The sequence below is a fragment of the Peromyscus californicus genome, unplaced genomic scaffold, assembly GCF_007827085.1.
Source record: "Peromyscus californicus insignis strain IS unplaced genomic scaffold, ASM782708v3 Scaffold_5__1_contigs__length_169319896, whole genome shotgun sequence".
NCBI classification, from domain to species: domain Eukaryota; kingdom Metazoa; phylum Chordata; class Mammalia; order Rodentia; family Cricetidae; genus Peromyscus; species Peromyscus californicus.
The window spans coordinates 64,291,518-64,302,551 of record NW_026294573.1 but is presented as its reverse complement, the minus strand read 5'-3'; positions in this window follow the sequence as shown (position 1 = coordinate 64,302,551).

Sequence of the window (11,034 nt, the reverse complement as noted above, 5' to 3'; positions counted from 1 at the left end):
TACAGCACTCAGCCTGGCCGAGGACCTTTATGTGTGCCTGTGTCATGAGGCAGCACCAGGTGCGAATCTGACACACGTGAACTGCACAGATGAGTGGGGCCCATTCTGTGTCTGAACATGCATGCTTTGTGCATTGATCATGCCCATCTCCTCCTCTCCTTCCCCGGGGCCTTTCTCCTGTTTCCACTTACCCCAGTTACCTTCCTGTTCCTAAAAGCCCCTCTTCATTTCCTTCTTCCTTCCTTCCTTCCTTCCTTCCTTCCTTCCTTCCTTCCTTCCTTCCTCTCTCTCTCTCTCTCTCTCTCTCTCTCTCTCTCTCTCTCTCTCTCTCTCTCTCTCTCTCTCTTTCTTCCTTTCTTCCTTCAAGACAGGGATTCTCTGTTTAGTCCTTGCTGTCCTAGAACTCACTCTTGTAAACCAGGCTGGCCTCGAACTCATGACTGCTGGGATTAAAGGGGTGTGCCACCACCGCCTTTGTCCCTCTTAATTTCTTTCTGCTCCCTTTCCCTTCCTTGTCTCAGGCTGTTTCATTTCTGTACATGACTGAGAACATGTGATACTTCCTGGGTTTGCCTCATTACTGAACATAATGCTCTCCAGCTGCATCCATGTTGTTGTAAGTGACATGATTTAATTCTTTTTCATGGCCACGTACTATTCTACTGTATACTACATTGTTATCCATTCATTGCTATGGGGCATCGGGGTGGATTGGTGCTCTCTTTTGGCTTAGTGGACCTTTCTGACACTGCGTTGGAGGCAGGGGACCTGGGGCCTGATTCTCAGGAGAAAGTCTATGGGCAGGATGAGGCAGTGACAGAGACACCTATGGTGAGGGGACTTCATGCTGCATGCACTCTGAACTGTGTGCGGGGTGTGTGTGTGTGTGTGTGTGTGTGTGTGTGTGTGTGTGTGTGTGTGATTATCCAGCCTCTTGTTCTGGGATCGGAGGCCAGAAAGACCACCTTGTGAGACCTTCCTGCTTTCTCAGTCTGCCCCCTGATGGCCAATGCCACTGTCTCCACCTGTTCCTCAGTGTAGACATGGTTAATCTGCTATAGCCATTCCTGCAGAGCCAAACTCAGACCTCAAGCCATCTGTGTGGGCAGCCACCTTGGGCATACAGTCACTGTGAGAGAGGAGACATGTTTTCAATCTTGCTTCTGAGTGAACTTGTCTGAAAGCGATTCTAGCAGTTCAGTTGGCTCCTGTCTGAACTCCATCCAGCATTTAGGAGGCTGAAGCAGGACTAAGCTAAAGAGTGAGTTCTGGGCCAGACTGGAATGGGTTGCTGCTGAAGATCCTGTCTCAAAGCAAAAACAATGAAAAAGCAATTGTAAAATCTGTGTGCCATGCTCATATTGTGGAGGGCGTGAGCACAGCGTCAGGGCTCAGGGCTGCCCTACCCAGGTGGGCCATGCCAGCTGCTGGAGAGCGTAGGACTCTCCTTTTCCATTCTATTTCCCATCTATGTGTTCTTGTGTGTCAGTTTCCCACCACTGTGACAAAGTACCTGAGGGAAAAATCCCTTTAAAGGAGGAAACGGTTTGTTTTGGCTCAGAAAGATCAGTGCATGCACATTTGGCCCCGTTGTTTCTGGACTGTGGTGAGGCAGAAGGTCATGGTGATGCAAAACTGCTCACTCATGGTAGACAGAGAGGGGAGAAAGATGGGGGAGAGGGATGGGGTGAGAGAGAGAAAAAGGGGGAGGGATGAATGGAAGATATATTCTTCCACATCAAGTCCCCAGTGGCCTATTTCCTACAGCCGCCGCCTCCTGAAACTTCCACTCCCTTCCCATAATGCCATCACATTATAAGACTATCAGTGCGGTCATCCCTCAATGACGTCAGAGACCTCCTGATCTGGCCCATCCAAAAGCCCTGCCTCTGAACACAGCTGCATTGGGAACTAGGCCTTCAGTACATGAGCTTTAGGGGAGCATTTAGAATTCAAGCTCTAGCTGTGTGTGTGTGTGTGTGTGTGTGTGTGTGTGTGTGTGTGTGTGTGTGTGCATGCACGCATGTGTATATGTGAGTGTGACAATGACCCAAAATCACCAGCTGTGGTTGTAGGTTCAGCTTGTGGCCATTGCTGTGGAATAATGCTTTTGTACACTGGTTTAATAAAATGCTGATTGGCCAGTAGCCAGGCAGGAAGTATAGGTGGGATAAGCAGACAAGGAGAATTCTGGGAAGAGGAAGGCTGAGTCAGGAGTTGCCAGCCAGACACAGAGGAAGCAAGATGTGAAGGCAGAACTGAAAAGAGGTACCAAGCCACATGGCTAAACATAAATAAGAATTATGGGTTAAATTAAGTGTAAGAGCTAGTCAATAATAAGCCTGAGCTAATGGCTAAGCAGTTATAAATAATATAAGCCTCTGTGTATTTATTGGGGTCTGAGTGACTGCAGACTGGGCAGGACACAGGAAAACTCCAACTACAGGCCATAGCATGGAGCAATTCTATGCATGGAAATCAAACTTAAGTATATGAAACATCTCAATTGGTCCTCAACCAATTGCACTAGCTTAACAGAGAAAGCAAAGGCCTGGTCAGCCAGTGTGGTCCACTGACACTCCCTGGCATCTTGTTAGAAATTCAGAGTCTTAGACTTCACTCCCACCTACTGAATGATTGACGTGCATGTGGACATTAGAAAACTGGACCCACAGTGTAATGGCTTGGAATAGATTAGTCATCTAAGGGTCTGCTGTGTGCTGGGCCCTTGGCAGATACCATCAACATGATTCGAATGCTCTGACTTAGGAGGAGCTCAGTGCATTTAAAGGCACCATGCAGAGGGGGGCTTGTGATGTGCTCTCTAGAGGGAAAACCCTATTCCTGCTTTGTTTCACTTGTTTGTTTGGTTTGTTTTGCTTTTGCACAGGGCCTCACTATGTATGGCTACATGGATCTCACTATGTAGACCAGGCTGGCCTTGATCTCACAGAGATCTGCCTGCTAGGATGAAAGGCATGCCTCACTACATCTGACCACCTTTCTTTCTCTTTAAATATTTGCTTTTGTTATTTTAAACTCTGTGCGTGCGTGCGTGCGTGCGTGCGTGCGTGTGTGTGTGTATGCATACATGTGCAGTCATCCTTGGAGACCAGAGTTGTATTCTCTTGGTGCTGGAGTTACAGGCAGTAGGGAGCTACCCAACATGGGTTCTGGGCACGGAACTTAGTTCCTCTGCGATAGGAATATGTGTTGCTAACCACTGAGCAGTCTCTCCAGTCCATTTGAGTCAGGTTGGTTGTTTAACTGCTCTTTCCTTCATTGTCTTTCCATCTTCCATGTTGCTTAGCCTGGGCTCCAATACCCACCTGTCAGGACTCCTCCCACTTTTGTTTTGGTGGCTGGGGGTGAGGCTTGCCATCATTTCCCCGCTCTCACTTTCATTATCTGCTCTACCAGCTTCCTGCTGGCTTTGCGGAACACGCTGATCCGGCTCCCCCATCTAGCTGCGATGAATTTGCTGATCCTGTCAGAGTCCATTGCTGCTCTGCTCTGTCATTTCTGGGCCTGTGGTGAGGCCTGGGCCTGCTGTCCACATCTCTGGCTCTGAATTATAGGCAATTAAAAGGCAAACACGCAGCAGAATACACGAGGGGCTTGTCTCCTAATAAGAGAATGCTATGTCCCATTGTCCCTTTAATTGGAGCTCTTTCCCTTGTTCTGAGATCTCACACCTCTCGCCCCCTTGGGTTTCCCATTAAGTGGGCACCAGCAGCTAAGTGACTAGTGTCAGTTACCTTGACCAGATGACACACGCTGCTGTCCTTCATCCTTATCTGTAGAAGTAGAGAAGCTAGATGACTGCCATCACTGCTAAGTTCACTGTTATCTGTCAAGTCAGTGGTGGCTCTGCTTGATTCTGTTCTTTTAGCATTAGAAGAACGGCGATTAGAAGAAATAAGATCGAGTGTCTCTAAGTCCATCAAGAGAATAAGTGATGGCCTGTTGAAATGGTTCCATTTGCCTCGACCGCTCTTATTCAGTCCATTAGTAGGTGACACAGGGCACCTTACGGCCACCATCCTTGGCTTCTGCTGACTGCTGATGCTTACAGAGGCAGGGCTCTTTAAATCTGAGTAACTAAGTCTGTGGATACATCGTCTTTGCTTAGACACCATTAGTAAGAATTCTGCCAGCATCTCCATTAAGACAACATCAGTGACTAATCTGATGAGCTGGTAGCTCTTGTGTGTGTGTCTGGCTTCTCCTTTGAGCCTTGTTAAAGTTCTACTCTTACGGCATTTTTTATACAAAACCATGTCACCCTCCACTGGGTCATAGGATAGCTACTGATCGCATGTGAGTATTTAAATTTAAATTAATTAAACATGGAGGAAGGTTTAGCCCCCAACTGCATCCTCTGCAACATTTTTAGTGCCTAAGAACTCCCATGTGCCTGGTAGCAACAGATACGAGGCTATTTCCACCACCATGGAACGTTCCTTTAGATACTGCTGACAGTGGCTTGGTGGGATTTATAAGAACATGGTCTTCTGAGCCTTATGGAACTTGGTCCACATCCCATTTCCCTTCTAAACAGCTAAATGACCAAGCATGTCACTTGGCTCCCCTGAGGTCACAGCTCCTGGATCTGTCATGTGCTACCTCCCAGCAGTGAGGATGAGGTGGGATGGTCCTGAGAACCTGGTGTGTCACAGTATCACCATTTGTTACTTACAGAGGACAGATTGGTTTCTGGGGGATGTAGATGAAGGCAGTAACTCCCCGAATTACTGACGAGGCATTTTATTTTCTGTATGTGTAGGCTCTTACTAGTGTCGATAAAAGAACAGTTCTCACCTCAAAGGGAACAAGAGAGTTTCTTTTGGAGCTACATATGAGTGACCGTGATGCAAGAACATAGATTTGTTACCCCAAACACCACATTCCACTGTGGTAACCACCTCAGGAAAATTTTTTTTTTTATAGAAACAGAGCAAAGAAAGTTAGAAATTGAGATATTTTTCAAATGTCCGTTTGGAGGATTACAGCAAACTAGAAAAATCAGTTATCTGCTGACATTCTTAGCGTTTGAATTGGTGGAAGCTGTAGATCTGCTCACACATCCTCAAAGGATTTACCTACTAATCAGAGGATGCTAGGTTACGGACAGAGGTGAGCAACAAATGTCTCTTTAGGAGTCTAAAAATAGCCCAGGATAATTTGATTCTTTATAATAATCTGTCCACAGTTAGTGAATCAGCCTTGTAGGGGGCTTACCACAGCTAAGACCTTTCCTTGGGGACTTCAGTCCATAAGCACAGTCATGCATGCATGTTATACATCACCTTCTTTCTCTCAAACAGGCATAGTGGGATGTTGGACATACTTGGAAGTGTTTGGAAAAAGGTGGCATGGTGTGGCCCCCTACAGAAACAAGGCCTTTTGCGTGTTTTTCATAGGAACAGCCTAGCACTTAGAGCACAAGGATTCATTTCTGTGCAGGTCATTTAGTGTCACTGGCCTGGTTGTGAGATGTCGGATGATGTGTCAGAGTCACACAACAACTTCAAAACCATTTTCATATATTATTATCATTTATCTTGTGTACATGTGTGTATGTGTGTGGGGTGTGTTGCCACTGCATGAATGTGAAAGTCAGAGGACAACTTGAAGGAGTCAGTTCTCTCTTTCCTCCCTGTGGGCCCCTGAGGGACCAGACTCAGGACATCAGACTTGACTGCAAACACCTTTACCCTCTGAGCCATCTCCTCAGCTAATCTGCATACATAAAAGCCCCCAGGCAGGACAGTCCTGCTCCTTTTTGTTAGATCCCTTGAGAACCCACATGAAATCATACGTATCTTTAATGGCTTTACCTTTGCTTTTTCTGGTAATATTCTGATGACAGCTGGTTCTCTGGATCTCCTGCTTCTGTTCTCTCTTACTCGTAATATACTATTTTGCCAGCAGAGGGCAGCATAACCAAGAACGTCTTTGCAATTTAACTGCGTGGGTGGGCAGTCAGCCTGCTATCTCTCTGTTCCCACTTCTCACCTTGCTCTGTTTTCGGCAGCCGCACAGAGAAGAGATATTTTCAAAGTGACTCTGTTGTCCCAGCAACTGATGGCCAGGAGGGTGGCCCAGGAAACAGCAGCGGTATGGAGGTCCGATTGCCATCTCTACAGGGCCTGCATCCCGGCCCTGCTCTGCCCCTGCAGGAGGTAGCTGTCTGGGAAGCCGGTGCCAGCTGCCCACTCCTCAGACTTTGCTCACACGTCTCCTCCGTGTGTTCTTGTCCCTAAATGCCTCTTCCCAGGAAGAATCTGAGTCAGTCTCTTGTCATTAAGTTAGTTCTTGCTAAACTATGACAGATGTCAAAGCAGCTGATGGAATGATTATATTCTCCCTGCCCCCATGCCAACAGGCAAAGGCAGGTAAAGTAAAGAGGGAGAAAGCTGTCAGAAGTTCGGAGCAGGGGGACGGTTTGTTTGGGCAGCTCGACATCCATCGTTCCTGGCTGGGAAGATGGCAGGGAGGGGTCCGACTCAATTTCCTGTCATTTAACATTGCTTTAGAATGAACCACTCTCTCCCCCCTCCCCACACACTTTGGCTTGGCCTGCATGGCTGCGTGCTTGCAGAAGTCATGGCTGTGCTGAGGAGACTTTTCTTGGTCTAGACTGAGTGTCCTTTCCTGGGGACACTGACTCCTCCATGGTGTGCATTTACATTCCAGTTCTTAGTCTCAAAACTTACAATCAGTGACTCTTGACAAACCCAATCACAGGGACTGGGTTTCTCTCTGAAACCCATGGGGGTCCCTCTCAGTGGTTCCAGGGTCTAATTTATTTGGGACCCTCCTGTGAGTGACTCTCCTCTTGCCCACAACTGGGGTCCTAGGGTGAATCCTTTCTCAAGGATATGTGACACATGCTAGATCCAAGACCCCATAGAGAGCTCTTAAAACCCCAGAAAACCTCTCCTCATTCAGGATGCCAAGCAGGCTCTAGGAAGTTATGTGGTCACTTGCACCTTCTTGGTGGGGATAAATCAGTTAGCAATGTCCCCTCAAATTATTATCAAATTCTGGGTGACAGAAAAGGCACTACTTTAGGGTACAGAACTGTGCTTATGAAACCGGAGTCAGTCACCAGTATCAGACAGGAGAGCAGAAACGGGTGGAATGGGAGGTCGCTGGCTGCTATCAGGGATGTCTTTCTGTGCTTGGCACCCCTGGCTCCTCTCCCCAGGCATCGCCTGTCACCTCCTCTTCTGTCAAAATCCTCTCCTTCCGAACTCAAGTACAAAGAAGCATGAGGTGGGCCAGAGAGCTGACCCTCAGGGCTTCAGAGAGCTCGCTGCTCTTGCAGAACACCGGAGGTTAGTTCTTACCATGTTGGGTCGCTTATAACTACCTGCAACTCTAGCTCGGGGAATCCAATGCCCATCTGGGTCCTGGTGGGCATGTGCTTCCTCCCCATACACATAGGTTAAAAAAAAAAAAAAAAGAGATGGTTTTCTCGAGGCTTTTTAAGATTGTGTGTATAACTCGGGGAGTTTCTGTCCAGCATAGACAGTATACCACAGTGAACGCCTGAGCGTTCATCACCCTCCTCAGCCAGGCTCAGTCCACAGACTCTTTTCCATGCACCCCTAAGTTATTCTGAAGCAGCTCCTAGCCATTTCTTATCGCCGTGTCCCCTGCTGGTGGAGAACTTTTGGTGGCAGAGAGAGTCCAGACTGTTCCCCTCCCTGATGTGGTGCCGCCCACCTTTTCAACCTCTTTCTTTCTTAGCCGTCTCCCCTCCTCACCACACTGAGTTGTGTTCCCCTGAATAGCACCTTCCCCCATCTATTGCTGGGAATAAATGTTTCCTTTTCCCAGACCTCTCATTCTTCCTGTGTACCCCAGAGGCCATCCCTTCTCTGGCACGTTCTCTGGACCCCCAGATGAAGTCAGCCCCTCCGGTGAGAGCCGGTGGCACAGCGGTTCCTGTTTATAACAACTGTTTCTAGGCAGTGTGTATGGCTTACCACACCCCAGGCAGTGTTCTAGGAGGCTTTCAATAAACTTAACCATGGCTATACATAGGGAAAGTGCGGCACAGAGACGAGCTGGCCACTCGGCGTGTAAATGGCAGAGCTGGGATTACAGGCTCACACAGTCTGGCTGCTCACTCTAGCTCAAGGCCTGTATTTGATGCCCGTTTGCTTCCGCAGACTGTGCAGACTTGGGGAACAGGGATGGGGAGTCATTCTCTCCCGCACTCCAGGCCTGAGCCCCACCTGCCCGGACTGCACATTTGTTGCGGAAAGTATGTAACAGGACTCTGTGCGCTATCGTCTGAAGAAATGTCAAAGCACCAGCGTTCTAGAGTCAGCTATAATTCCTACGGTAATAAGAACCCTTAGCGGACATGATTAACCTTTTTCTTAATAACCAACACTTGTTCTGACCTTCTCCCATAACGGAGGCAGTCCGCAGCTCTCACCTGGGTTGGGGAAATGGGCGGGGCTAGGTTTTACGTGGATGGTTTAAAAAGCTTCCAGGAGCCCCTGGTTTGCAAACAGGTGCAGCCTCTTGGTTGGAATTTGTTGGGCTGCAGAGACAAGACACCAGAATGAAGTTTTAGCAATGACCCAGAGATGGAGAAGGAATCTGAGGATGCTGGGGACAGACGGGTTCTTCCCTCCACCTCTAGGCTCTTCTCAAGACCATGCCAGGTCAAGGGGAATGAATGTCATTTTCCTTGTGGTAAGCAGTAATTTTTCTTAGCCCCAGGCCCAGCACAGCTACAATTGCATTGAGTAGCATGTTTGGGTGAGCCTATAGGAGGAAGCAGAGACCGCCAAATGTTCACAAGTTTCCCTGGCCTGCGTCGGCCTCAAGGACATGACATGGGTCATTGCTAGGGGAGGCAGACATAGTTGTATGCATGCACTCCAACAGTTTTGTGATATGCTAGGGCATATCTACTAGATTTTTCTTTTTAAATTTTCTGTGGTAATTGTTGTTTACTGGAAATTCTAATGTTAAATTTTCAGCAAAAGCCTTTAACATTTTCTATTCATTTCTCACTAATTAGAGTATTATAATTCACTGTCTGGCTATGACCTAACCAAAGACTTAAACTTTAAGTCTTTTAAATGAGCAGGCTTCTTTTCACAGTCTTTACTTGCCTCTTTCTTTTCCTTCCTTCCTTCTTTTCTCCTTCCTTCCTTCCTTCCTTCCTTCCTTCCTTCTTCCCATCCATTTCTCATGTATTACATATCCTGACCACAGTTTCCACTACCTCCTCTCCTCCCAACTGCCCCCCCATCCTCTCCTCCTCTGTTTCTCTTCAGGAAAAGGTAGGTCTCCCAGGGATATCAACCAAACATGGCCTATCAAGTTGCAATAAGACTAGGCACATCCCCTCGTATGAAAGCTGGACAAGGCAACCCAGTAGGATGAAAAGGGTCCCAGAGGCAGGCAAAAGAGCCAGAGACAGCCCCCGCTCTCACTGTTAAGTATACAAGAATACCAAGCTCACAACCATGACATATATGCATGGATATAGGTCCGACCTGTGCAGGCTTCCTGATTGTCCCTCCAGTCTTTGTGAGCCCCTATGGTCCCTGATTTATTGATTCTGTGGGCTGTTTTCTTGTGGTGTCCTTGATCTTTTGGCGCCTACAATCCTTCCTCCCCTTCTTCCGCAGGATTTCCTGAGCTCCACCTAATGTTTGGCTGTGGGTCTTTGCGTCAGTTGCTGGATGGAACCTCTCCGATGACGATTATGTTAGGCCCTGGTCTGGAAGTATAGCAGAGTATCATTAGGAATAATTTCATTGATATTTGGTTCTATCCTAGGTCTCTAGGCTGTCCAGCCTCTAGGTTCTGGCCCTCCAGGCAGTGTCAGGCACGGATTATATGGGTCTCAAGTTGGATCAGTCATTGGTTGGTCACTTCCACAAATTCTGTGCCAACTTTACCCCAGCACATCTTGCAGGCAGGACAAATTGTAGATCAAAGGTTTTGTGCCTGAGTTGATGTCCCATTCTCTCCACTGGGGGCCTTGCCTGGTTACAGAAGATGGTCAGTTCAGGCTCCATATCCTCCATGACTAGGAGTCTTTGATAGAGTAACTCCCATAGATTTTAGGGAGTTTCCATCGTACTAGGTTTCTACCTTGCCCTGAAATGCCTCCCACTTCCAGTTTCTCTCCCAATACTCTCTCCCTACACCTTCCCCACCTGATCTCTCCTGTTCCCATTTCCCCTTCCCAGAAAGATCCATTTGTCTCCCCTTGAGCCTTGCTACTTAGCCTCTCTGGATTTGTGGATTGTAGCATGGTTATCTTTATTTTACAGCTAATGTCTGCTTATAAGTGAGTACATACCATGCTTGTCTTTCTGGGTCTGAGTTACCTCACTCAGGATGATTTTTTTCTAGTTCCATCTGTTTGCCTGCAAATTTCATCTTGTTATTTTTTTTTAACAGCTGAGTAATACTCCATTGTGTAAATGTACCACATTTTCTTTATCCATTTTTTTTTGGTTGAGGGACATCTAGGTTGTTTCCAGGTTCTGTCTATTATGAATAAAGTTGCTATTAACATAGTTGAGCAAGTGTCCTTGTGGTAGAAGAAAGCATCCTTTGAGTATATGCTCAAGAGTGATATAGCTGGGTCTTGAGGTAGATTGATTTCCAATTTTCTGAGAAACTGCCATATTGATTTCCAAAGTGGTTGTAAAAGTCTGCACTCCCACCAGCATGGAGGAGTGTTCCCCTTACTGCATATCCTTGTCAGCATGAGCTGTCACTTATGTTTTTGATCTTAGCCATTCTGACAGGTATATGATGGGATTGCAGAATCTTTTTGATTTGCATTTCTGTGGGTAAGGATGCTGAACAGTTTTAAAAGTGTTTCTTGGCCATTTGAGATTTTTCTGTTGAGAAGTCTCTGTTTAGATGTGTACCCCATTTTAAAATTGGATTATTTGGTTTGTTGAGTTTCTTGAGTTCTTTTTTTTTTTTTTTTTGGTTTTTCGAGACAGGGTTTCTCTGTGTAGCTTTGCGCCTTTCCTG